We start from the raw sequence: 25,894 nt of genomic DNA, 5'->3' as shown, positions 1-25,894 counted from the left end.
TGAGACCCTTACGGGTGAGTAGTCGCGCTTAACAAACACCTTGATTGATTAGCCAAGAAACTATACTTCGCTCTCAACCATATTAAAAAAAACAGATGGGGAGCTCGTCGCAGACATATGTTACAAATCATTGGGGCGAAGTTCTTACCCTCGCTGACCTATTGTTCTGAGCTTCAAAAGGACAAGGAGGCAGCATCTTGAACCAACTGACCTATTGCTCTGAGCTGCTAAAGGGCAAGGACGTAGCTATCTTGAGCCAACACCAGTCTGTTTTGTTCAAATTTATCTTCCATTTACTAAAACACACTTATCAAGTACAAGTGTGTTTTGGAATTTGGGTTGTCTCACTTTTACCCAGTCAAGATGGCTGCCATAACCAAACTGTGCTGGAAGATGAGTGCCACCCCCCTCCCAATCTCTGCCTGCCTCGTACTGGTCCAAAATGAAGAGCCAGAACACCCCAAAAAATTACTGACCAATGGTGCTCCGACGAGCACTAACAACCCTTCACCTCTTCAAAGTTTGGGAGCTAAACATTAGTTTTACAACTTATAAACAAATTGCCAACAAAGCTTGCAAGTTAAAATCCTGGATGCTCTACAGCAGAAATGGCTTGGGAAAAAAGCATGGCTGGTCAGTTACAATCTTATACCAACTGGGGCCCCAACCATACCTCATATGCCACGTTTCCCAATCCATCCAACACTTTTTTCTACTAATCCGTATGGGAGTCTTTCCTTCTAAGATCAGGTGCCAACATGGAAATAATGTTGGCTGGACTCCCTTTGTCGTTTTATGTGGTCTATTTGAGGAAACCCAGCTACACTTTCTATGCATCTGCCCAGCCATCAACCATCTTCAACAGAGATTACTTTGTCCCGCTTTTCGGCACTTAAGATAAGATTGTGCCGCGACGACATTATTGAACAGCCATTCAATTCAGCTCTCCTGTTTTTATTGCAAGTGAACAAACAACTATCAGCACAACAGAAGCCATACCAGATAAGAGAGTGCCCTCATAGGTAAGGGCACCATCAATAGTTTAACCGGAAGCCATCACTCGGATAGGCGCCTGAGACTTATCAAAATCTTATCCCTCATTTGATCCGGGGCCGACTGTCCCTAAAACTTTACCTGGTTAAAGTTACCCCTGCCCGGAACGCATTTTTTAAACTTAATTTACACCATCGTAGCAAGTCTTCACAAGCTTGAGCAAGGTCTAAATACTAGACTATCATTCCAAGAATGTTAAAGCTCTCAGAGGCAGGTAGTATGTAAAGATTTAAATTGAATGTTTGTTGTCATTCTGCTGTGATGGATTATTTTTTAATGTTAGCTTATTTTCCACAAATCTAGGTTCGGTTTTTAATAACTGATCTGCCATAATTGCATTTCAACAAGTAATTAGCAGAACGATTTTTCACATTGTTTTGGCTAATTTTGTTTTACCACTTGCCCATTTTTGGAACAAATTCAGGATTGGTTCCTTATCACATATCCGTTCAAAACATTTGCATACTAGCAAGTAACCAGCGAATTACTTCTTGAATTGTTTTGCACATATTTATGATGGCTGTACAGCTAAACATATCATATTTGTTTTTAATTCGCAAAATTGTAATGGTTTTAACTAATTGAATTAAACTTAAGTTTGCCTTTTGTTCTTGTGTTTTTTTTTTATTGGCCGATGCTGTGCAGCACCAGCATAAAATGCTTATTGTCGAAGATGTACAGCATCGCCAAAAGTCATTGGTTAAGCCAGTAGTCTCTAAGGCATGACATGTTGCCAAATCTTTAACTTGGATTGTACAATTGCTCTGCCTCACTTCATGTTATTGATGTATCATTCCGCCTCAAGTGCTTTGCTTACTTTATTATGCAAACACGACTATTTTACACCTCCAAGGAACACTGAATCAGTATACATTACATTATTTCTCATAGAATCTGTTGGGAGCGGGGAGATCATGCTATAGAGAGGACCTCTTCTTCTCATGGAGACTGTTGGAGGCTGGAGTTCATGATAGAGAGAGGACTTGCGCTTAATATGCTGATTATGTAGACGGTAACTAATTTGTCATATCCTATCCTGATGAGTCCTTCTTTACAACCCTAATCTATCCCACAGTATTATATCTGTGATTCAGTGATTGCATATTATTAGGCATAAGCCCTCCTGCTGATAAATTGGATGTTTTCCAAAGAAGCATTGCTAATATACCCCTCATCATTTAGGCATAAAAGTATGCAACATAGAAGTGCAACTACATCATATATAATTGAACAAACTGAGTGAACTCATTAAGGCTCTGCTTACTTCCTCATTTTTAACAAGTCTAGTTTTTTTATCATTAAGGTCAAGTACGGCCGATATTTCAATGTCTGTTACTTTTTACAGCTTTTAATAGTGGAGGGATAACCGTGAAATTGTCTCTAATTTACACCTTCAAAAATGATAAACGTGTTGGCCACAATGAGCATCATAACTAATATATAGATCTAAAATGAAATCTGAACTCGATAGTTTGATCCACAGCTACTCATAAAATGTGCTGTAAGGTTGTGTGTTTGTGCCAGACAAGAAATAACTTTGGACATATTAACCCCCAATATTTTGTTCTAACCAGTAACACGTCTCTCTTGGTTTCTGGTAGGTGCAGGCTATCCGGCCCAGGTAGTGGAGTACTTTGAAAGGTGCACTGCTTCCTTCTTGCAATCAACCCATTTCCAGGACCGCAGCAGAACCTTCCCCAACAACCGAAGGGGAAAAAAAAAACTGGATTATCCTTGTCAACTTGCAGTGACGCTAAAGTGCAGCTCAACATCTCCTCATACTGGCTGGACCCTATTCAATCTGTAGCTCTTGTATCTGGTAGGTACAGCAGACCAGTGAGGCCTGGCAATGTGAATGGCTGCAAGCACTCTTGAAACTATGCTGTGTGCTGCTGGTTCAGCTCTGGTATGAAGAAACAACGAGTGTGTGTGCTTCTTCCTTTTTTTTATTTTTTCAGAAATAGTAAGGAAAATGTTTTAATTATGAAAGGGAATTTTGTATGATTTATTTCGTAAACTGAACAGTATGTAGACTAGTTTGGTTAAGGCTTGAATATGTACATAAAGAAAGCATTCTAGTGGATTATAAGTCCTTAGGTTATTAGTAATTATGACACTTGCTGTAATTCTATTATATCAGAGCGTGCTGAGCTTGTTTTGGCTCTATGCTGGTTGGTGAATTTTAGTCTTTCTTTGTCAACAAGTGTGTATGCAGTAGTTGACTCTGATGATTTGGCACTGGACATACTATGTTGGTGGCAACGCGGTCCATATTTGAGAATTTTATATTGCCTGTGATTTTGCTGCATGATTTGGTTCCGTTGGTTTGTTTGTGGGGAAGTGTTGTGTTGCTGTTCTTTGTTGTTCTGTCCAGTTAATGCATTTGCATTTATTGGATAACATGTTATTACCTAGCATTTTTTTAAAATAGAAAATGAAAATGGATTATAAACGTGTTAAAAAAATGAAGCAAACAGGTGTTAAAGCTACCTGTATCCGTTTTCTTTCTAAACAGTGTAATTCAATAGTTTATCATATGTATAGAAGCCATTTAATTTCATAAATCATTCTTGATGTAGATCGTATCAGTTCACGTAAGCACTTTAAATGAAACTCACCAAATGCAATTTTGGTGCAGGTTTAGGCATGATCATCTAGCTGCCTCTGGTTGTGTAGGGGTTTTTCAGTAGCTGCAAATGGTCTATATACAAATTTAAATGAATCCTCTACCTGATAGGTCTATCCAGTGTTCATAGTTGACTTACTTGGGACTCGTATGTCGCTTCGCAAATAAGTCTAATATGGCTTTTGCACCCATCTGTCCCCCGGCTTGTGATGTCTTTCATTAAATCATACTTGAGGCTACTGTTCCATATTTTCTCTGGCACAGTCCCTGGAACCTTCAAGGAGGCTATTCTCTTGCCTCTTCTGAAGAAGCCAGGGGCGGATGCGGCCGAACTTTCCAACTACCGCCCAATATCGTTGCTGCCCTACTTGTCAAAACTCCTTGAGGCCCATGTCACCGGGTGTCTCTCCACTTTCATCGAGAGTTCGGGCTTCCTTGAGCCCAATCAGGCCGGCTTCAGGCCGGCCCATTCCACGGAAGCAGTCATCCTGGCAGTCATGGATACCTTGAGAGAGAACGCAGATGCCAAGAGACCGCAAGCTCTGGTTCTCTTGGACTTGTCTGCCGCGTTCGACACGGTGGATCATGACATCCTTCTCCACCGTGTCGAACAAGCCGGCATCCGGGGCATGGCTCTCAAGTGGGTGGAGTCATTCCTGACGGGAAGATCACAAGCCGTGCGTCTTGGTCCCTTCACTGCAACCAAATCCCCCATCACTTGCGGTGTTCCCCAGGGTTCTTCACTCTCCCCGTTATTATTTAACCTTTATTTGCGTCCTTTAATTTCCTCCCTTCACAACTGGGACGTCAGCGTTTTCAATTACGCTGACGATTTGCAGCTCGTCTTTCCACTTGATTCTCTTCAGGCGACTAACAATTTTCACGCCGCTATGATCCATATCCATCAATGGATGAATGAGAATCAATTGAAACTCAACCCTGGAAAGACTGAGCTACTCCTTCCTGGTGCTAGTGCCGCTTTTTGGGGCCCGCAGTTTTGGCCTCCTGACTTGGGCTCCCCCCCGACACCTCTCAAATCCGTCAGGAGTCTGGGGGTGACAATCGATGCCGAACTGTCACTTAAGGCTCAAGTGGGTGCCACTATTTCTTCGTGTATGTTTCAACTCCGAAAAATCCGGAAGATCAGGCACCTACTTCCACACGCGGCCCTGTGTCAGGTCGTTCTGTCCCTTGTCATATCGCGCCTGGATTTTTCTAACTCCCTCTACCATGCACTCCCACGTTTCCTTTTACACCGTCTTCAGGTGGTCCAAAACCAGGCAGCCCGCCTCATATTTAAGATCCCTAAGTGGCAATCGGCAAGGCCCCTGCTTCGCAGGCTCCATTGGTTGCCAGTGAAGGAGAGAGCGGCCTTCAAGATGGGCTGCCTGGCATTCAAATCCCTTCACTGTCCTTGCCCTGCTTTTCTGAAATCCCGGATTACCCTGTATCAACCTGCCCGCTCCCTTCGTTCAGCTTCCCATCACTTGGTTGTCATCCCCAAATTTAAACTTCATAAATTTGGAGGCCGTCGTTTTGCTTTTCTTGCCCCCAGGTTTTGGAACTCCCTTCCTCTGACTATTAAATCCAGCAATTCCCTTCTTCAGTTCAGGAAACTCCTTAAGACTCTTCTGTTTACCCTCTCTGAATAAATTCTTTTCTGTTCATTCACATGTCTTGCCAGTCCGCACCAAGAAACCTTCGGGTGTTAGTGCGCTTAAAAAGCCTCAATTAACATAACATAACATAACATATTTTACAGTTTCAATATGAATATCTGTATTTTATGTGTCACCATCGTTATGTTATATTGCTATTTATTCTGGAAACATTGATTTGGTAATTTTTTATAGTGGTGTGACATATTGTAGACACTAAAGATCTATATCATTTCCCAGTCTGATGGAGATAGTAGTTCTTTACAGCATTGCAGGCTTAACATAATAGAATGTGTATACTTTGGAGCAACCTGACTTTGAACAGACTTACCCGATCATCCTTTCAATCCTATCCTGTAGGCTTATGAGGGATGCGGTTTTATAAAAATATAGCATGAAGACAGATGAGAACAGTTCTGTGTGTAGGTTGCTCAATTTCCTACATCAACTTACACGTCTTGCCATACCACTCATTGCTAGGCTTTCACTAGCTCTATCAATAATATGCTTATGTTGGCATTTTTATTTAATAATAGAAATATGCATAAACACTTGCATCTGGTCTGAATACATAACAGTTTCATATTTGTAATTACATAGACGGGAAAGTTGTGGTGGTGATTTTGCTCATTAGCAGCATGCGTCTGATTTATACCATGGTCTAATGTTGGAAGCCATCGGAACTTCTCACTACAGGCCTGGGTGGAATTCATATTAGTGCAGCTCGATTCTGACATGATTCATGGAAGTCCCTAAAGATGAAAGGCCTTGAGACACACTATACCAGGGTTCTCCGATGTCGGTCCTGGAGGGCCGTTTCCATGCCAGATTTCTAAAATAACTACATTTATGTAAATGAGGATATGCTAAAAATCTGACATTGATCCAGCCCTCGAGGACAGACATAGGAGAACCCTGCACTATACTATCTGTTCACCACACATCTGCAGCTAATCCATACAAGGTATTGGAAATGAAAATATATGTGACTGCTCATCATGTGGATTATTTCCACTAGAAGTGTAGGATAGGAGTTCATCACTGCATACCTGCCTTTGGTTCACACCAGGGCTGTCGACCAAGTTACCATAGCTAACGACAGCCAAGACACTGGGAATTTCTTTGCAAACTCCTATTTGTTCGTGTCCGGACCCTGTTTGCATCTCCAAAAGTCACGGAGTTAGAATCCTCGTGCTACTTGGGCATCTGACAGTGAGCTGGCATTAGCATTGATCTAAAACTGGGCTATGCACTTTGATCTCGGTCTTATTTTCGTAAAAGCCAGCCCTTACTCACCCCAAACATTTTTCAAAGTGACAGCTTCCCAACCACCCACTGTTCCTCGTTTTTAGGCGTAGTTTACAGGCTGCTTTTAAGTGTTTTGCTCTGCCTCATGCAGTCAAAATGATTAATAAATTACAAATATGTAGATACCAAGGGTTTTTGGGTCAGCCCTCCTATTCCATTGGTCTGTTCAACTGTTATTTACAACGTGTGCCTGCTCACCACAGCATATAGCATTGGGCAGAAGGTCAGCTATTCCCTCTCTTTTGCTTGATGAGTGATGGCACTTTGCTTGATCATAGTATAAGCATAGTATCCAAACATTATTTCCAAGGGAACCATTGTATTTTGATTCTCACTGGAAGAAAGGCACCTGTGATCATTGTAATCAGAAACAAGGAATCTGCTTGCGATTGGGCCTAGCGAAGGACATCTGCAGGACATGAGGCTGCCTGAATGATGCCAGTTCTGTGTGGGTGACTGGGAGGGTGAGGAACGGCGTGTAAAAGAATTGCAGTCATACCAGGCTGTGCAGAGGGAGGCGATAAGCAGAGGAGGGTGCCAACAGAGGTGACCTTTGTATACCATCAGTGATAGCAGTACAAGCGTCATTAACCACACCGACGTGCATGTGACCTTAAGATCAGCTTTAGTCTGTGTCCATGAGCCTTCTGTATTAGGCCAGGGACCTTACGTCCACATCAACCATATCTTGAAGGAGACCCACTTCTACTCATTGTGGCAATCCTTATCCTACATGTACATATATTGAAGTGACACAGTCCCTGCCTGATGGCTTTGGCAGCACTCAACCAATTGATTGATGGGTATGGAGTTACTATAGTACCATAACTGGAGGGCATGCAGTCATTACGTTAAAGGGAATTTTGTCAGTGCGCAACCGTCCTAAGATGTCCAGTTTGCATTCTGTGTTGAGGAGTTGATGTGTTGAAAATGTAAATGCAGGGTCAGGGAGTGTGAGTTAGCCGAAACCAAACTGAAGTGGGTTATTTAAGTTGTTGGTCGAGATGTAGTGAGTGAGTCATTTGAATTCAAGCCTTTCAAGAGTTTTTTTTCATAAGAGTGGTTCGAGGGAGGCGATAAAGTTGAAGGAGCAGATCAGCTATGTAAAAATGTATTTATGTATGTAAATGTATTTAGCGCAAACGTTGCCCGAAGAGGTTGGAGCACTTCACAAACTATGCATTTGGAAATCCGTCAACATAGTTAAAAACAATTCAAAACTGTATGTGAAGAATTAAATAGGAAGGGAAACGTGCCATGAGCTGATTTACAGGATATTGAATTGAGTAGTAAAACAATCAAAACAAACATGTAGGTGTAGGTGTAGACTAGTGGAGTAGGCATGTGTGATGCAAACCTAAGCAGAAGAACATAATTTTAAGGAAGGTATAGGGTAGTCAAAGCTGGAACAGGAGAAACCGATGAGCAAAAAAAGGGAGGTTGGAGGCAGGCTAAAATAATATAAAATTCAACAAGGAATACTGATATCGGAGAGTATGTCACAAGAAGTCTCACTGAAAGAGAAGTTTCAGCTCGTAGTTGAAGGGCGTCAGATAGGTAGCGGTTTGTAGATCTGGAGGAGGTGACTTGCAAATTTAAGTCCCTCTCCCAGTGAAGTATTGTGCCAGCGTATATTTCATTTTGAAAGGTGGAGGTTCTAAAAAGTTCCTAAAAGTAGTGTTTCCGAAATCAGTAGTTGCAATAATGCATAATAATTGCCTTTTTTAATAATACACTTTTTTGGATGGAATTATTACAGTTTGACTTTGTAACTTTTATCCGGACTAGTTGTATTTGTCATGACTGTTCCAATACGTCGTCTCATACACTGCAGAAGCTGTGCGGATGTGTGCTTTCTTTGATAAGCATTTATTTCTGTGGTAGAAGTCACCAGAAATGCATCAGCATAAACAGTTGTTGCATTATATCAACAGGATGTGAGACTTGCTGGCGTTGAGGTGTCGAGAGATCACTCTTCTTGTGGTGAAAGTACTACGTTTGGAATACATGAAATCTCATCTTACTACATAATACTATACATGTCACTCTTGTTCCCTCTGACAGTCCCTTTCACTGTGGTCAGAATTGTGCACTCTACTGGTGCCTCTAATACTGCCTAATTTGGTGCCATTAAAGTTGCGTCTGGATTCTTTGAAAAAATAGGCAAATGTATGTATACATGTGGTATTTCAGTAGAGTGTACATAGCTAAAAGACAGGTGCGAGATCTTCATTGTTAAAGACGAACATAAAGTCAATGAGTGATGGGGTAGGTAGCTGATATGTGCATGGTGCTGGTTGGCAAGGGTAGTCTGTGGACCCTGGATGATGTGATCATATCTCTTTAGGCCCTAGATGAGATGTGCTGTGGAGTATGGGATGCCCTTAATGATTTTGTGAGTGTGGAGTCCGAGAGGCCAAGACATCAGGCATTTTCACCATCCAGATGCAAAAGTATGAGATTCTGAACAGCAGTTCTGGAGACTAAATGTGGAAGCAAAGGTTGCACTTTCTTTAGAGGAGACAGCTTGGATTTGATGCCATCAAGGATTGTGTAATTTAGCTATGTTTGTACTGTTTTTTATTTGCTGGTTTTAGCAATAACAGTAATTCTATCAAGGTTGAGTTGAGGCACTAAAAATCCAGTTTGAATGATGTGCAGGCAGTCATTGAGGCGTTTGGTATTGGAAGCAGAGGAGACTTTCTAGTAGAGTTGTGTATCATTATCATATTGGGGAATCTTGACATTTTTTATCTGTGAGCACAGCATCAAGTGGCACCATCTAAACATTGAAGATGACGGGGGACAGTATGGATCCCTAGAGTGCTTTGCTGGGGATGTTTTTTTTGACCTGGAGGTACCCATGTGAACAGACTGGTAACAGTTGGAAAGGTAGAAGTGGAACCTCCCAAGCATATTGTACATAGCAATTCCATGTGAGACTCCTTGGTGTGTGAGGATGGGATGGTAGACTGTGGAAGGCAGGCGAGAGTTCCAGCAATATTATCTGGAAACAGGAGTTTATCTTCATATGTGGTCACTATGGGGCCGTCTATGTTGTGTTAGTTAGTGGTCTCTGTGCTGCAGCGTGATCTAAAGCCACAATGCAGTTGTACAAGAAATGCTTAGCATTAATGTGATCTTGGACATAACATTGACTACTTTGTCAGTGATCTTGCCAGTGAATGGGGGCTTAGTGATGGGCCTTCTGTTGGTAAGGTCATCCGAATCTAGTTTAAGTTTCTTTAGGAGTGGAAGTATGTTTTAATCTCACATGACTTTCGGATTTCAGTGTGTGAGACTAAAGATAAGTGACAGGAATATCATGGTATGAAACCTCTGAAAGTATTGACCAGTGGTCTGTTTTAAATATGTTTGCGTTTTGGGTAGGTATTAACCGGTGGACTGTGTAAATTGGTTTGTGTTTTGGTACTTTAGGAGGCTTGTACAATTAAAGCCAGTTTGAAAGATGCAGTTGACAGATTTTTTATTTTTAATAAATACAATCTGTTGAATAGTGCCATATGCCATCTTAAATATTGTCCTGTGAGCGCGTCTGCAGTGATGGCTGCTTAGTATAGCAGTTATGAAGTCAGATTCCCACTTTGGTCATTGGCTATTGTTAAGCACGCCAGAGTGTCCTAGTGTGGCTTCTATTTATCCATTTTGCACACCAGTCTTAATATTATGTCTCTGGAATTGTGACATTTAGTAAAGTATTTTAGTGGGTTTGGAGTATATACAGAGCCATTCTGTAGCTGCTAAGCATGTGTTGACGCCTCATCTGTGTTCTGTCAAGATTGATTAGAGCAGTTTTTGGTAGAAGTGCGCTGTTGCGTCCTTGCTAGAACGCTGGATTCAATGCACACCTACTACTGTCTGCTGTGGCTGTATTACCTCTCTAACCTTAAGTTCTTAACGTACTTCAAAGTGAACTTTAATGGAAAAAACCCTTCCCCACAGTGAACTAAACACCCTTTCAGTATCTGGCTCTGTGCCTCTAAAAAAACAAGCATTTACAATGCAATGGTTTCGCCTTTGGAAAAGTTAGAGCTATTGGCATTGTAAATGACAAACTTTGTATTTATGTGTCGGTTTTGTCATTTACATTGCCATTAGCTTAATCTCTCGCAATGTGAGACCTATTGTACCCTACGGACGAGCTCAGCAGACAGCAATTACTACCACACACACACACACACCCAGAGACACACACACACCCAGAGACACACACACACCCAGAGCCCCCCCCACACACACACACCCAGAGCCCCCCCCACACACACACACCCAGAGCCCCCCCCACACACACACACCCAGAGCCCCCCCCCCACACACACACACCCAGAGCCCCCCCACACACACCCACCCAGAGCCCCCCCACACACACCCACCCAGAGCCCCCCCCCACACACACCCACCCAGAGCCCCCCCCCACACACACCCACCCAGAGCCCCCCCACACCCACCCAGAGCCCCACACACACATAGCCACCCAGAGCCACACACACACATAGCCACCCAGAGCCACACACACCCACCCAGAGGCAGGGCAGCCCACATCTCACTTCTTGCTGTTTGAACGATAGATCTCACTTCCAATGGCTAGCCTCCATTTATGGAACTAGCCAATGGAAGTGAGAGGCGGGACTTTTGTCCATAATGTGTGTCCATAATTGTGTAAAGGACAGGGGACTAAGGGAGTATGAAGGGATGCCTCAGTCCTGATGTTCCCTCCTTTTTACCACATGGTCTCTGCATCGACTTAGAAACCTTGACTTTACATTTCCACAGCTGAGCTTACTGCAAGTCTCACACTGTGCAATAGGAAAAGTTTAGCGAGAAAAACAACAAGCAAAGCATAGCTGCCAAGGTATCAGATTCATAGTGGGACATTTTCATAATTTCAGTGCAATTATGAGTGATATTTTAACGACTATGAGTGACACTTTCTGGAGAGCAACATCAAGCATTGACGACGAGGGAAACATATAAATATCAGACATTACACTCATTTGCATGTCAAGATTGTCTGAATTGTACTGTGTGAGCTACCAAAGACCATTCATTAAAGGGTGTGAGCCATCTAGTGAATGATGTCACAATAGGTATCAACATCCAAGCAGACGTCAAAGAAAGAACATTTTGGAATGCTTACTGGTGGTGTCGGTTAGTGGTGGAGGAGAGAGGCTTGTTTGTTTCTCTTCAGAGGATGCCCCTTTCAGAGAGAACAATCTCTCAGCCAAGCAGCAGCTCTACAAAAGCGATTAGGAGGCAGGGGTTAATGTTCTTGTTTTTATCTGCCTGTAGAGATGGTCTTGTTTTGGCAGCTGTATTAAGTTTATTTGCATTATTATATCAAGTTATATGAGAGCATCAGCGAAGCTGAAAGAAGCCTGGAAAATGTGGCTTGGATTCTTGTGATATATTGAACTTGTTTTAAATCAAGTCATGTCTTAGTAAGGCATCAGAGGGGTTCTTTCACTGGGAAAGTTTCCCTAATTTATGTGAAAAGTAAAAGCCATGGCATTATTCCCTTACAATAGCTAAAAATATTACTTTTTCCATGAATAACATTTCTCATTTAATTCTGAAATTGCAAATGCGACACTCCCTTTTAGAGTTGTGCTGAATCCAGTGGCTGCAACGGAACCTACTAATTATATCAGTCCAGTCCATTCCAGGAGCAAGGACACACAAGCCCGCATTTCAATGCCAGAGGATGCTTGTCACAAGCGCCTGACCCCTAAAGTACTCTGACACGACGAGTGCTCCACCCCAGCTTTAATGTATCCGCTGCCCGTTTAAAAATGCTTCCCATTTGCAGAAATCCTAACAGGCGACGCACCAGCAGGTACAATCCACCTACTTCCTTTCGACTCACTGCTTGGTTCTTATTGGTGAGTGAATATATGCGGCTCCTGGAAGAACAGAGCTCTGCGTTTCCGAGCCTGAAGGAAATGATTTAGGCTGCCATCTATCACGCCAACTTCACTTGGAGCGTGACTCTGGCTGCGCTACAACGCTTGTGCAGTGGCGGCTGGTGACATTTGAAAATGGTGAGGCGTAAACCAATTGACGTACAACACTGTAGCAAGCGAGCGTAGCAAGCGAGCCCGAACCACCTACTCCCCCAAGAAAATTGTGAAAAAAGAGTGGGCAAACAGTGGATTTATGGCACGCACTGCCAACCCTTTCAACCATGCACAAAGACCAGACAATTCTCCAAGCAGCACTTCTACTCCTTTCCTTTCACAATAAAAGGGATCTTTGAAGCTCCCAACAGCCCTCCCTTAATTTCAAGTACCAAAGCAATGATGAAAGTATCAATGTGAAGGACATTTTTGAACGGGGGCCACGTTCAAGAAGCCCCTTAAATAGAGCACAAAGAAGAAAAAGTAAACGTATTACAGTGGATTAGCAAACGAGCAAGCAATCATTACTCTGTCCACAAAAGGACAATTACAATTGGCTGCAGAGTTCATATTCCATACAATTACAATACAATACTGATCCCACTGGAATCAATTAAATAATTAGCGGGCAGTGATGCAGCATTTCTAGATGGTAAAGTATTTTCAGGAGCCAAATAGTGTGTTCTGTCAAACATTTGTTACAGTCTGTATTTCGCACGTCACATGCCCTAAACTGACATAACATCCAAACTTCAAAAGTTGGATTACATAATTCACAACATATGTACATTTCCTCTTGTGTCTGGCGTTGCCCCCATTAAACATCACTGTTCACCTGTCTGAGCTTGCTATGTTTCTTGGAATTCCAGGTTCCAGATTCATAGGGTCTGCTTGGACTCAGTCGTACACACCTCCCAGTAGCAAGAGAAAGCAGTTTTGGTACAAAAACACACAGGGTGCAGGTTCAATACTGGCATGATCCCACTGGATGTTCCCTGGGTGTGAGAACGCTTCCTTCTATGTAGAGGAATAAAGGGTATACCCCACTATCGCCAGCCAGTACTGCTCCCAATCTAAGGGTCAGCCATTACGACTCGGGAGGTTACTACCCAAGATGAGGAATGTAGCCCTAGCCCCCTAGAAACGAAGCACCCTGGAACGAGTAACTGTGTGGTCTCTGTCATAGGCAACCAAGCAGAACATACGTATAATTGGTGAGAACTCGAAGGAGACATGGAAATATAATCACAGGATGGTGTATCGGCAACAAGAGCACAGGGCTTTGATCCTTCCACTTCTACTTAGACACAGCCCTGCACAAAGCTGAAGCAGACTAAAGGCAAGTACCCCCCATCCTGCCAGAACATTTGTTATTGCCAGGACTGAATGTAATGCAAGCACACCGGACAAATGGACTGAGGAAGGCAAAAGGGATGCCCAGCCCTCCACTAAAGGAGAATCCTGAAAGAGAACATCTCAGAAAAAGATGACTGCCTTCACCAGTGAGGAGCATCGTTATTCAGCAATTAAGGGGTCATACCTGTGTGTTGGTCAAGATGTTTGCAATCACAGCAATGTGTGAAGCATGATTACTGAAATCATACCTGCGTGTGGTGCATGATTGCAGAAACAATAGTAGAGTGGGACACATGATTACAAATACTCCGCACAAAATATGGTAAAGTCAGCCTTAATTTCAGAGATCGGCCTACGTAGTTATCTATAGTAGTGTTTACACAATACTTTAATATCAATGAGGTCGACTGCAATGTTGCACCACTTATGCCTCTCACAATATCAGGGGTATTGCACTTGTGAAAAATAAACTCCTGCTGATGCTGGAGCAGGAAACAAATCAGCAGCAAGATATTTGTATGGGCTGGCTCCCCGGGGGCTTTAACTTAACAATGATATTACTTCCACTTGTGAAACGGACAAACGCAATGTCAAAGGCACTGTGGCAATAATGCTGCAAATGACACCAGCAGATGGGTGCTTCGTACCGGATTCTTCGACTTTGCGGCCCATGGCTAGGAGGTCGGGTCAAGCAGCTGAGGCTGTGAGCTTCATACTGCCAACCGAATGTTCCTGACATCTATCTGTGGCTCATCCCGGAAGCAGATTCCCTGTACTCATGGAGACTAATCACGGACACACCTGCAATCTGTGCCTCGTGTAACGTGCAGCATCCCTGCCCTTTAGAGACGGGTATTAAACTCTTACTGAGTTTTCCCTCAGATAGTGGCATTCACCATTAAAATGTGTGTAGTCCTCAAAAGTAGGCAAACCAAAGCAAATTATGCAGCTTAATGCGGCACACTTTCAAGCAGCACTATCTCATTGTTTTGCCACTGCTGCATATATTAACGCCGTATGGGCAAACATTTCACCTTTTTATCAGTTGAATATCTAAATATAGCAACTGACAGGTCTGTGGTGACCAGCAGCCGCGCGATAGAAGGAAGGCCTGCCCCTGCGCAGCAACACATGCGGTACCGTTTTTATTAATGCATTTTGATCTGTTTGAGCTAGAAAAAGTTATTTTGTTTGTCAAAATCAGCAAGTTATGCAAAACGGTGATGGATTATGTGGCAAGTGTGGCAAATCAAAGATTATGCCGGAAACGCCGCAAAATTGCATGTTTACAGGGGTCGTACTCTAGTAGTGAGCCCCACACATTCACAACAATACTTAATTATTAACGGTCACTTTGCATACATGTGTTTACTTTAATATCAAGCGAGTACGCCGTCTCGGAGAGAATAAGTTAGAAGGGATCCATCAAGTCAGGCGGAATTCTCTTTGCTTCGTCGAGGGTTCATGAAAAAGTTGCTTCTTTAGTCGCGGCCGGTGGAACGACTCCAGTCACGGCCGGCATGAATCAGGGGGCTGGGGGGGGAAAAAGGGAGGAAAACCGCGCGGGAGGGGTGGGTTAATGCAAGGAATTAAACTTACCAGGCATCTTCTTCGGTCCCGCGTCGCCCTACGTCTCCTTTGCAACGCTCAACCGGGAATACTAACTGCGCCAAATCAGGAGACCGAATGCGACTTGGGGGAGGGGGGGCGGGCGGCGGACCCTTGTTTCCTCGTATCCTGGCATTTGATAGGGCATGGGGCGTTGTGACTCCAGTCAGTCTTGGGTGTAACTGAATTTGCATGGCGCGACTGGGCGTCAAATGTATTGCAGCCGGGACGGTGGCCGGGGGGGGCAGTGGCGCGGACGGCACACGAACAGCGGGGGGGCGGGAACGAGCAAACGGGAAGGGGGGCAAATGGACAGCGGGAGGGGGGGCGGGAACGGGCAAACGGACAGCGGGAGGGGGGCGCACTCACCTGGACATTAATCCGGCAAATGATCAAAACATGGCGTCGAAAAAAAAAATAACATCCGCCCACAGCCGCATGACGTGCTAAAAGGGCAGGATGAGAAAAACATCCCCAGGACGCCCACGAATCGCCTCGGACCATGATTGACAGATCTCACTTCCAATGGCTAGCCTCCCATTTATGGAGCTAGCCAATGGAAGTGAGAGGCGGTGAGAGGCGGGACTTTTGTCCATAATGGTAAACAAAAGTTTTCGCCTTGCGCGAAAGTCTGCTTGCGCAGCTTTCGGCGAGGCGAAACCTAAGAATGGAACTTGATCTTTGTAAGTGTTCTGTTGCTACACTTGGACACAGTGCTCTTCTTTGGCCAGGTTCTGTTTTCTAAGTACTTAGCATAATTGGATGTTACTTCCTGCTAAATATTGTGTCTACTCCATCATGAGCAAGGAGCTGACCTCACGCCCCCAGTAGATCTGCCTAACACGTAAAGCTGACTGGAGCCGGGACCAAAAACAGCATTAAATATTCTGTTTTCCGTGATTTTTTGCATCAATACTTTCATTGGTGAACTGTTCTTTAAGACTAACAATTTTCCAAATCATATCTTTATTTTCCCCATTTACTGTTCCATGTTATTTTTTAGTGTTGGCTGGTGGTGTCAAAAAAAGGCAAAACTCATTTAGGTATTGTAGGTTTCCCATTGTTGCTTACTGCCAAGCTTTCTCTTTTTACCTTGTGCTTTTTAGGTCGGGGCTAAAGCCAGCGTGCATGCGCTGCCCTGCGAGACTTATTGTAGAAGAGTAGGGAATAGATGCACCGCCCACGCTCCGCCCATATTTGCCATTGCGATACCAAAGCGGATGATGGACCTAGCGCTTGAGCAAATCAATCACTCACCTCCAGTCAACTGATCTGGGTTTAATCCATCATCATTCTTTAGCTCACTCCACCACCCCAGGTTGCCCGAAGTTGGCAGAGTATGCCCAGACGTGGGTCCCTGCTCACTTTGCCACTGGATTCAAGCTAGCCTGGCTGATGACGGCTGAATAGCCAGAAACCTGTCCCAGGATGCTTGTTTCCGGTCCAGGTAAGTTCGGGCTGGACTGTTCCCATGAGGCATAGGGTCAGACTGATTTGCATATGGCGATGTCTGAACTGGGGTGGTGGAGTGAGCTAAAGAATGATTATGGATTAAACCCAGATCAGTTGACTGGGGGTGAGTGTTTGATTTGCTCAAGTGCTCCGTCCATCATCCACCTCTCGTATCGCCATATTTGCCATTGGCTTGGCTTGTGTCTGTGTCCGTCCTAAATGCTGGGTTCTGATTCGTCAATAGGCTTGTTAGTACCTCCTTAGTACCGCCTCCTCTTCATTTGTAACTTCCCATTAAGGCTGCCCTCTTTACTCCAGTTGTTACACTGTACGTGTTATTTAGACTGTGAGCACAATTTTCTTTAATGAGGTTCTCCTACTGCAGGCACAACATGCTTTGGTGCCTTCTTTACTCTCCTCCCTGTCCCTTGTCGTGCCTTCTTTTCCCTCTCCCCCCTCTCCGCCCTCCCCCGTTGTCGGTGTCTTCTTCAGCCCGCCTCCCTTCTCGTTGTCCGTGATGCTTACCATTTGCAATGCAATAGGACTCGCGTAAATGCGAGACCTATTGCATTGCAAATGCTTGTTTTGAATGCCTCACCCTACTGACTTGCTAATTCAGTATGTGTTAAATGAGACAGTTTTAGATTTGTGTCTACTGGAGATACTGTAGAACTGATTATTTTACTTAACCTTGCTATGCACTGAAGACTGACTTTAGTAACATTTCTCTCCCCTCAGCACTCTGTATTTTACAATGAAAGCCTGAGTTCTCTAATTGGGTGGGTACATTTCTATTGGAATACTAAACTAACAGAATTTTCCTGTTTCAAAATTCTAGTTGCGGAATAGAATTCATTTAAAATATATATTTTTTTATACCCGACTTGTCCACCCATCCTGTGTGCGAGGGACACACCAGATTCACTTTGCGTTCCAACCTGCACATTCCAGGACCACATAACTGGTCCAGGAGGCATGGAGAGAAGCAGCAATTCTAATTACCCCCTTCCTGTACACCTGGATGGCTTAAACACAGAAACAATTGTGATTGGTTTGAGTATAGTAAACCAGCTTGGCTGAAGTATTCAGTGCAGATGCACAAATTACTGTTCGTAATTCGTGACCAATATTTTGAGACCAGTATTTACTTTTATGTACCAACCTATTTACTGATAGGTTTGTAAAATGCCAATAAGGTGATTTGTGACTCACTCCGATTGGGGGCCATCCGAGGGATCAGGACCTGCTAGTCTGCAGAGCATCATTTCTGTGGTTGCCTGCTAATAAAGTAAACCTTTTTTCCCCATGTTGCCCTTTTTAGGTCTCGCCTAGACGAAAGCAAAGCGAAGCTTTGCTGTCTAGGGCGAGACGACTTATGTTGTTACTTTCAGGGGAATGAGGACAGCAATGTTGCACGAGCTTTCTCTTTCCGAGATTGTACCTCGTGAGCGCGCACGTCGTCAGTCACGCATGCGCACAAAGAAAGCCATACACACTGCATATACACACAGGCACCCCCCCTTAATCAGACACACAGCGCACACAGACAGACGCACGCACAAACACACTCAAACAGACACACGCGCATACACCCCACCCCCACTCCTCTCACTCAACACACTTACCTGTTCTGGCGGTGCTCGGCGGCGGATCTGCATCTCAGGCGGCGGTAGCGCTTTGCGGGGCTCTCGCACCACATGAGAGCCCCGCCTTCCCCATGCGCCCGGCCGCTCTTCACCCGGTCCCCCATCTCGGGACCGGGACTCAATGCGGAGCCTTCGTGGCTCCTCGGGCAGCTCTCTCTGTCTCTCGGCGCGATGGGGCGGGACTTCCGGTTGGAGCCACGCTGGCATTGGCCGTCTTCCCAACCACTTCCGGGTCGTCGCGGGCAGCGCGGCGGCCCGGCACAGCCATGATGCGTATGTTCACTTTAAACTTCAGACACCGTTTCTTGTTTAGTTGGCTGGGGAGGAAGGCTGCCGGGGTCATGAGAGGATGAGGGACCGAGGGAGGTGGGGGCACAAATGTGCTTTTGTTTCTGATCATATTTTATTTTCTTCTTTTGCAAGGACAGTAAGCCCCGGATGCAGTGAACCGGCGGAATTCCAGGCTCGGGAGCCGGTGCGGGCAAGCACCGGTCCCAGGCTGGCCTCCACTGCCGGAGCTTGGGGAAAAGAGCCCCGGTAGCAATGGCTGCAGTCATCTTTTATCCCCAACATCTGAGGGCGCCTCCGGGCTGAAGGGAGCGCACTGTCATTTGGTAATGTTTTAAAGCCGGCTTTGTTGTGGGAAGGGATTTCTTGGTACTGTTTATGACTTTTTTCTTCGCATGCGCCCATCTTTTGGAACATGTCAAGTGGCGGCCTCTGTTAGCTGCATGGATAAGGGAGGCGAGCGGGCGGGCGCGGAAATGGGAGAAGGATGTGCGGGGAAGTAGAAGGCATGACAGAGGGAAGAGACAGTACCCCCGGGTTTGGGCTGAATGACAGTACCGCTTATGTGTAGTTTTTTTTCTTTATATATATATATATATATATATAGCGGGAACAAGATCCGAAGGTATCATACCGCTTTACATGTGCAACAGTTTCGTTACAGACGGACGCATTAATTTTTGTTAGGCACGGGTAGATTAAGTGATTTGCCCAGAATCACAGGATGTCAAGTGTCCCTGCAGAGACTCGACATCAGTCCCCCAGTTTAGAGGGCCACCGCTTTAGACGTTAGGCCACATTCCCTCATTAGTTTGTGTGTACCGAGTCCGCACTGCGTGTACCAAGCAGCGGACACCATGATAGGACGGCTGTCTTAGAAAGTTCACTATTAAGTTTGCACTGGAAGGTACAGTGCTCAGTCATTTCTGTTCCGCACGCAGGGGCGGGTCCGAGAAGATGTCGTTGTGTAACTCTAGCACTGGACCCAGAGAGACCCCGTCCTTGTACACGGGGCTGACGATGGAAATATGGAGCCAAATATACTTCTATCTTGTACACTGCATGAAATGAAAGTATAGAAGGGCAGGTGCTCGTTTTACAGATGTAGTTATTAGAGAGAAGTGCCGCAGCAGCAGGGAAGTGCTTGTGCTCTCCCAATAAGAGATGTGCACCAAAGGATAAAGGTTTCGGTACTCTCCCTTTGAAAGTGGTGTCCCACTCTGAAAAGAGAGGATACTTTCACATTACACGTCTTGTGCCGCTCTGAGAAGTGCTGGTACTCTGATGATAAGGTTTGCTCAGCTCTGTTATTGGGGTTTATACTCTCCACTTCAAAGTAATGCAGCCCTCCTGAGAAGTGCTGGTACTGTGTCATTAAAAGAGCGCAGCCCTGCTGAGAAGTCCTGGTTCTCTTTCATTAAAAGAGCGCAGCCCAGCTGAGAAGTGCTGACTTACTTCTATTAAAATAGTGCAGCTCTGCTGAAAAGTGCTGGCACACTTCCATTAAACGAGCGCAGCCCAGCTGAGAAGTGCTGGTTCACTTCAATTTCTAGGTCTCGTCTTTCATTAAGTTAAAGCCATTTGATTTGCTATACAATACTATTAGCAAAGCAAATGGCTTTAACTTAATCAAAGGCGAGACCTATTGCATTTTCAATGCTTGTTCCTTAAAGAAAACAGTGCTTCATTTAAAAATAAAATAAAAATTCTCATAAGATTGAGTTGCCATTTGTTTCTTCGACCACTGCCTACACCCACACAAACTTTTTTTTTTTATTATTATTATTGGAACATTCACTAAGGGAAGGGATCCTAAAGTGATTGCTTTCCTTTTGTGAATGGTTTACCACTGAAACTCCATAATCTGTATTTTTTCACTGTTTTCCAACTGACTTTTGATTACAGAAAATTGAAACTTGTCCTACTGATTCTATATTTAGATGAGGCAACACTCCTCATGCAAACACCACACCAAATAGGTGTAGGTTTGATATCCCACTTTAGGAGTTGGTCAACATTTACTGATTCCTATTATTGACATAGCACATTAAAAAAAAAAGTATTGTTTAAATGCTTTGTCGATGTGACCCCTAGTCTTTAAAGCCTCTCTAAGTGGCTGCCTTCTTTTGATCAAATTACACTCTTTGCTCACTCATTCCTAATGGCCGTGACACTCTGCACCCTTTTGGACCAATTGGAGATATTGGATGAACCGAGTTGTCTTATACGAGGCAACGAAAGCAGGGTGTGGAATTTTATGAAATGTCTACCTGCCAATGGGATGGGTAGGTTCTGAAATCTACCTGTCTTATTAAAGGTAGCGTTTGGTGCCATGCTGCTTTAGAAAAAGTATGCCATTGTTCTCCTTATTGCAAAAAACACAGTTGATGGACAGAATGTAGAACAATGTCATACATTCACCCCAGTACAAGGATCTGGGCCTAAATCCATCATTGTTTTGCACTCCACACCACCCTGGGTTAGACACTGGCTATATGCAAATCAGCTCTGACCCTGTGCCTCATGGGAACAGTCCAGTCCGAACTACCAAGCCATATCTTTCCCAGACCGGAATCAAGCATCCAAGGACCGGTTTCTGGCTATCAGCCTTCATCAGCCTGGATAGCTTGACTCCAGTGGTGTGGAGAGCCTGGGACTCACGTCTGAGCATACCCAGCCCACTCGGGGTGAAAATTGCAAAAAACACAGTAGATGGACAGAATGTAGAACAATGTCATACATTCACCCCAGTACAAGGATCTGGGCCTAAATCCATCGTTTTTTTGCACTCCACACCACCCTGGGTTAGACACTGGCTATATGCAAATCAGCTCTGACCCTGTGCCTCATGGGAACAGTCCAGTCCGAACTACCAAGCCATATCTTTCCCAGACCGGAATCCAGCATCCAAGGACCGGTTTCTGGCTATCAGCCTTCATCAGCCTGGAAAGCTTGACTCCAGTGGTGTGGAGAGCCTGGGACTCACGTCTGAGCATACCCAGCCCACTCGGGGTGAAAATTGCAAAAAACACAGTTGATGGACAGAATGTGGAACAATGTCATACATTCACCCCAGTACAAGGATCTGGGCCTAAATCCATCGTTTTTTTGCACTCCACACCACCCTGGGTTAGACACTGCCTATATGCAAATCAGCTCTGACCCTGTGCCTCATAGGAACAGTCCAGTCCGAAATACCAAGCCATGTCTTTCCCAGACCGGAATCAAGCATCCAAGGACCGGTTTCTGGCTATCATGAACAATGGCAAATCATGAGTAACAGCACTCAGGGGGAATTGCTGTAGCATTGATGAGGTTAATTAGTATTTATATGTTTCATGCACTCTGTAGCCTGCAAACCCATGCACTGGTGACATGCTGTACTCTGTAGGCAGCATGCTGTGACGACATGCTTTGCTTGTAGCCCTGGTTGCCCATGCTACCCATGCTCTACCTGACTTGCTGTGCCCTTTAGAATCAACACTGGGAAGGCGTGCTTGACTTGCAGCCATGGTTGCTCATGTCACCAGTGGTCTACGTGACATCCTGTGATGACAGTGATGTTCTTTTTGCTCTCTTTTGCACTGACTCGGAAACGTGCTCTGCTCGCAATATTTTTTTTGTGTGTTTATTTTACCAGTCCGTGCAGAATTTCAAGCATATAAATTGAAGATACAAATTCTCTGGGATCGAAATGACTTGTTAGCAAAGTTTTTATCAGAAGAGAAATGAATGTCTGTTGTACTTTGTTTTTTGTTTTCTTGTGATTTTTGTTATATGTTGTCAGTGATCTCAAGTGTATGACCCACTTCTTGGCGAGAGCCTCCTAGAATCGTACCTTTGGCTGCATCTGTCCTGCCCGTGTGTTTGTCCTAGTTATTTCATGGTATCTACGTCACACTTGCAACATATAGTGTTCATGAGCTTTCACTGGTATTCGTGGTGGCTGAAACCCTTTTGGCATTTGCGTCCTTTTCCCCGCAGTGACAGAGCCATTTTCTATTCCTCAAACATGCTCATCGCCAGTATGAATGCCGAAATGCTTTTTTTTAATTCCTGTTTGAGATTGGAGAAGTATGGTGACCTTCATTAGTCGACCTCTAAAGAGTCTGTCCCTGTTCATTTCTGCTGGGCACATTGTTCGCAAAAAAGAGCAGAGTTGAATTGCAAGTTGTGGGTGTGAATGAAGGATGTGGTTACACAGAAACCTTCGCTCTTGGGCATGCTCTGTGTAATTGTAATGTGATCTCTTACTGCACGTTTCTGTCGACCTAAAATGGAAATTGGCTCATTTTAATGACTATTTTAAGTGTAATGCCTCAAAAGACAATCCAAGCTCTCTTTGTACGCCATTCAGAGATTTAGTTTCTTAATATTAAAAAAGTGGATGCCGAAAGGAGATCTTAGCTTGCCCTTGATATTAAGCAACTGTGACTTGCCACCGTCTTTTGTCTCAGGCTCTCTCCATATGCCTTTGCATCCGATTACATATCCAATTTTGAGGGGCGTGCATCCACTGTAGTGATGTTTGGGGCTTTAAGGTGCTAATAGTGGGGGCATTCGGAATGAGAATAAAAATAGAAAATTGCAACGATCTGTGGTGTCTCATCACCGCTTTACGCCAGTTGCTTGGTAGTGTTGAGATTTTTGTGCTCTTTTGATAATTCCCTAGTTATTTGTGAGAGCTGAGGAGTATGAGTGAGCAAGATAGAGAGGGATTTTGAGGAACTTGAAAGTAAAGTGAAATTTGAATGAATCTTGGAGCAAGTAAGACTTGTTCCACACAGTTTCCCCCTTGTCTCCCCGCTTTCTTTTTTCTAAAGTTTATTTGAACTTGCTGCTCTGAGCTTAACATTGTTGCATTAGTAAAATGTTTTTTTGAAGTCGGTAAAGCATCAATTTAACTTGAGAAGCACGTTGTGTGACGCATTTTGTGCTGAATTGCTGCCATGTTGGGTGAGACAGTTATGCAAGCAGCTTTGTCCCCTTTTTCATTTTTGGGTTTCCATACAGTCGCTTGTCTCTGTTTTATCACTATTCCCATTAAGATACATAGTTTGCTTCCATTGGCTGGCTGCATTGCATCATAGCTTCCACCTTATGGAGGGATGGACCCACCGTCTTCTCTTCGTTGAGTGGAATTTTACACACCTACGTAAAGTTGTCTTTCAGGGTGTCCAGTTAGGGCTTTCAGGTAAAGAGTGGAATGGTTAAGAGCATCTTTCTTTATTGTTTTGTATTATATACTGAGTTTCTCATGTTCTACTTTAGGATGCCAACCATAGATCTACTGCTGTGGTGTTGTGCATTATCCTTATCTGCTTCTATTTCGCTTTTGGTAGACCCCATACTCCATATACTGTTCAGACTTCAGTGTATTCCAGGTTGATCCTATTCAGGTTTATCCATTGACATACTGTGTTCTCTGCGAAATATTCTGTGTTGCTCCTCTTCTGATTCAGGGTGGACAGCATAACACTTTTATTGTTGTGTCTCGGATTTATACTGGGCTATCCGATTCCACTTCTGGGAAGGCCGCATAGATCTACCACTGTGAAGTTTGAGAATTACATGAAATGACTTATCTTCCATTATTGGTAGACCTCTGCATTGTCTATGGTTATCCAATACACTGACTCCCTTAGGGTCAACCTTGGTGGCTTATATTTTGTCATATCCTAATTTGGTCTACAGCTTTTGGTTGACTCACTACTACATGGGTCTCTGTTGTTTATTGCAGCTGCTCCTTTGATATAGGTCACTACAGACCTTTACAGCTGTGCCAAGAGCTTTAGCCTGGATGTTCACACTTTTCCTTCAGCGCATTATAGACATATTGGCCTTGTTACTGCGGCTATAGGAAAGACAAACCATTGGCAGGGCTTGGTGGCCAACAATTGGTTGCACCATCTTTGCCTCTGGGTAGAGGATACAGACCCATCATGAGAACATCAGCTGCCCATTGAGGCTTGTGACATGTCTGACCATGGTAAACTCAATAGACTTGCATCTTGAGTAACACCTAGGCAACTCCATCTTCTCGCCACAGCAATGCATTCACTGCTTCAGTGCCACAAAGTAATTGAACAGCCCGTTGAAACCACAGAAACTGAAGTACAACATACTGGAAAAGTTGCAATAGACTCAACCAAATATCCGTGTACATTAGAGGGTGGCAGCAGAGTTCCTGCTGCTAGAAACTCTAAATACCGAACTGACTGGGGCAAAAAAGGAAAATATGCCTTCAATATGTTAATATTTGCTAACAAGATTTTTCGGACCATTCTGATAATTCATACTCCTGCCCTCCCTCTACCCGTTATATCTTAGTGCCCACTTCTCCACATCAATTGACCAGTGACCTACATTTTGCATAACACTGAACCTACTATAGTTCTCAAACTACTAAATATCCAGATTGATATAGTTTCTGAACTTCTTGTGGAATAAATAAATAAAACAGGACTACATGGACTCCAGCCAGACCAAAGTATAAATTATCCTGAGTGGGAGATTTGCCACTAAGGTCCATATCCAGAACAGTTATTAAAAAAAAATAACACTGAAGATTATGAAAACAGAATAAGGAACTATTTAAAATTGATCCAACAATAGTTCCAAGAGAACAGATACTCCTCCATTCCCACTCTTTAAATACAGGGTAATTTTCTCAAAAACCTAACTCTCCTCATCTCGAGCAGAATTTCAAACTGATTCAAAGGATCTAAAATTCTGTGAGACTCCTAGTGCTATTTGCTGCATTTTATGTTAAAATGTCATTATTCAAAAAGAACCATTACAAATCTCACAAACGAGAACGTTCAGAGCTGTATTATCATATACCTAAAAGCAACCTTCCAAGTGGTAACCTTTACACATAGCTCCTTCCCCACCCCATTTTTACAAGCCATAGCCCTTAACTGTCGCCTAAACCTTCTTTTTCCCTAATCCTCTCTCACTTTTGCTTCTACCCTCTGTACACCG

At 44.0% G+C, this 25,894-nt stretch overlaps 1 protein-coding gene across 3 annotated transcripts in view; it reads left to right on the top strand.

The window, feature by feature from the left end:
• Positions 1–25,894, top strand: part of CSK (C-terminal Src kinase) — a 797,455-nt gene that overhangs the window by 18,795 nt on the left and 752,766 nt on the right. For 2 of the 3 annotated variants that reach the window (XM_078685133.1, XM_078685131.1), the window contains exon 2: positions 2,655–2,872. The gene's annotated coding sequence lies outside the window, so the exon portion shown is untranslated. Of the gene's footprint in view, positions 1–2,654; positions 2,873–25,894 lie in introns of those variants that run through there. The other variant, XM_078685132.1, reaches the window with a different exon arrangement.

The sequence above is a fragment of the Lissotriton helveticus genome, chromosome 3_2, assembly GCF_964261635.1.
Source record: "Lissotriton helveticus chromosome 3_2, aLisHel1.1, whole genome shotgun sequence".
NCBI classification, from domain to species: Eukaryota; Metazoa; Chordata; class Amphibia; order Caudata; family Salamandridae; genus Lissotriton; species Lissotriton helveticus.
The sequence above is the reverse complement of the archived record's forward strand: the minus strand, read 5'-3'. Positions and strand labels throughout refer to the sequence as shown.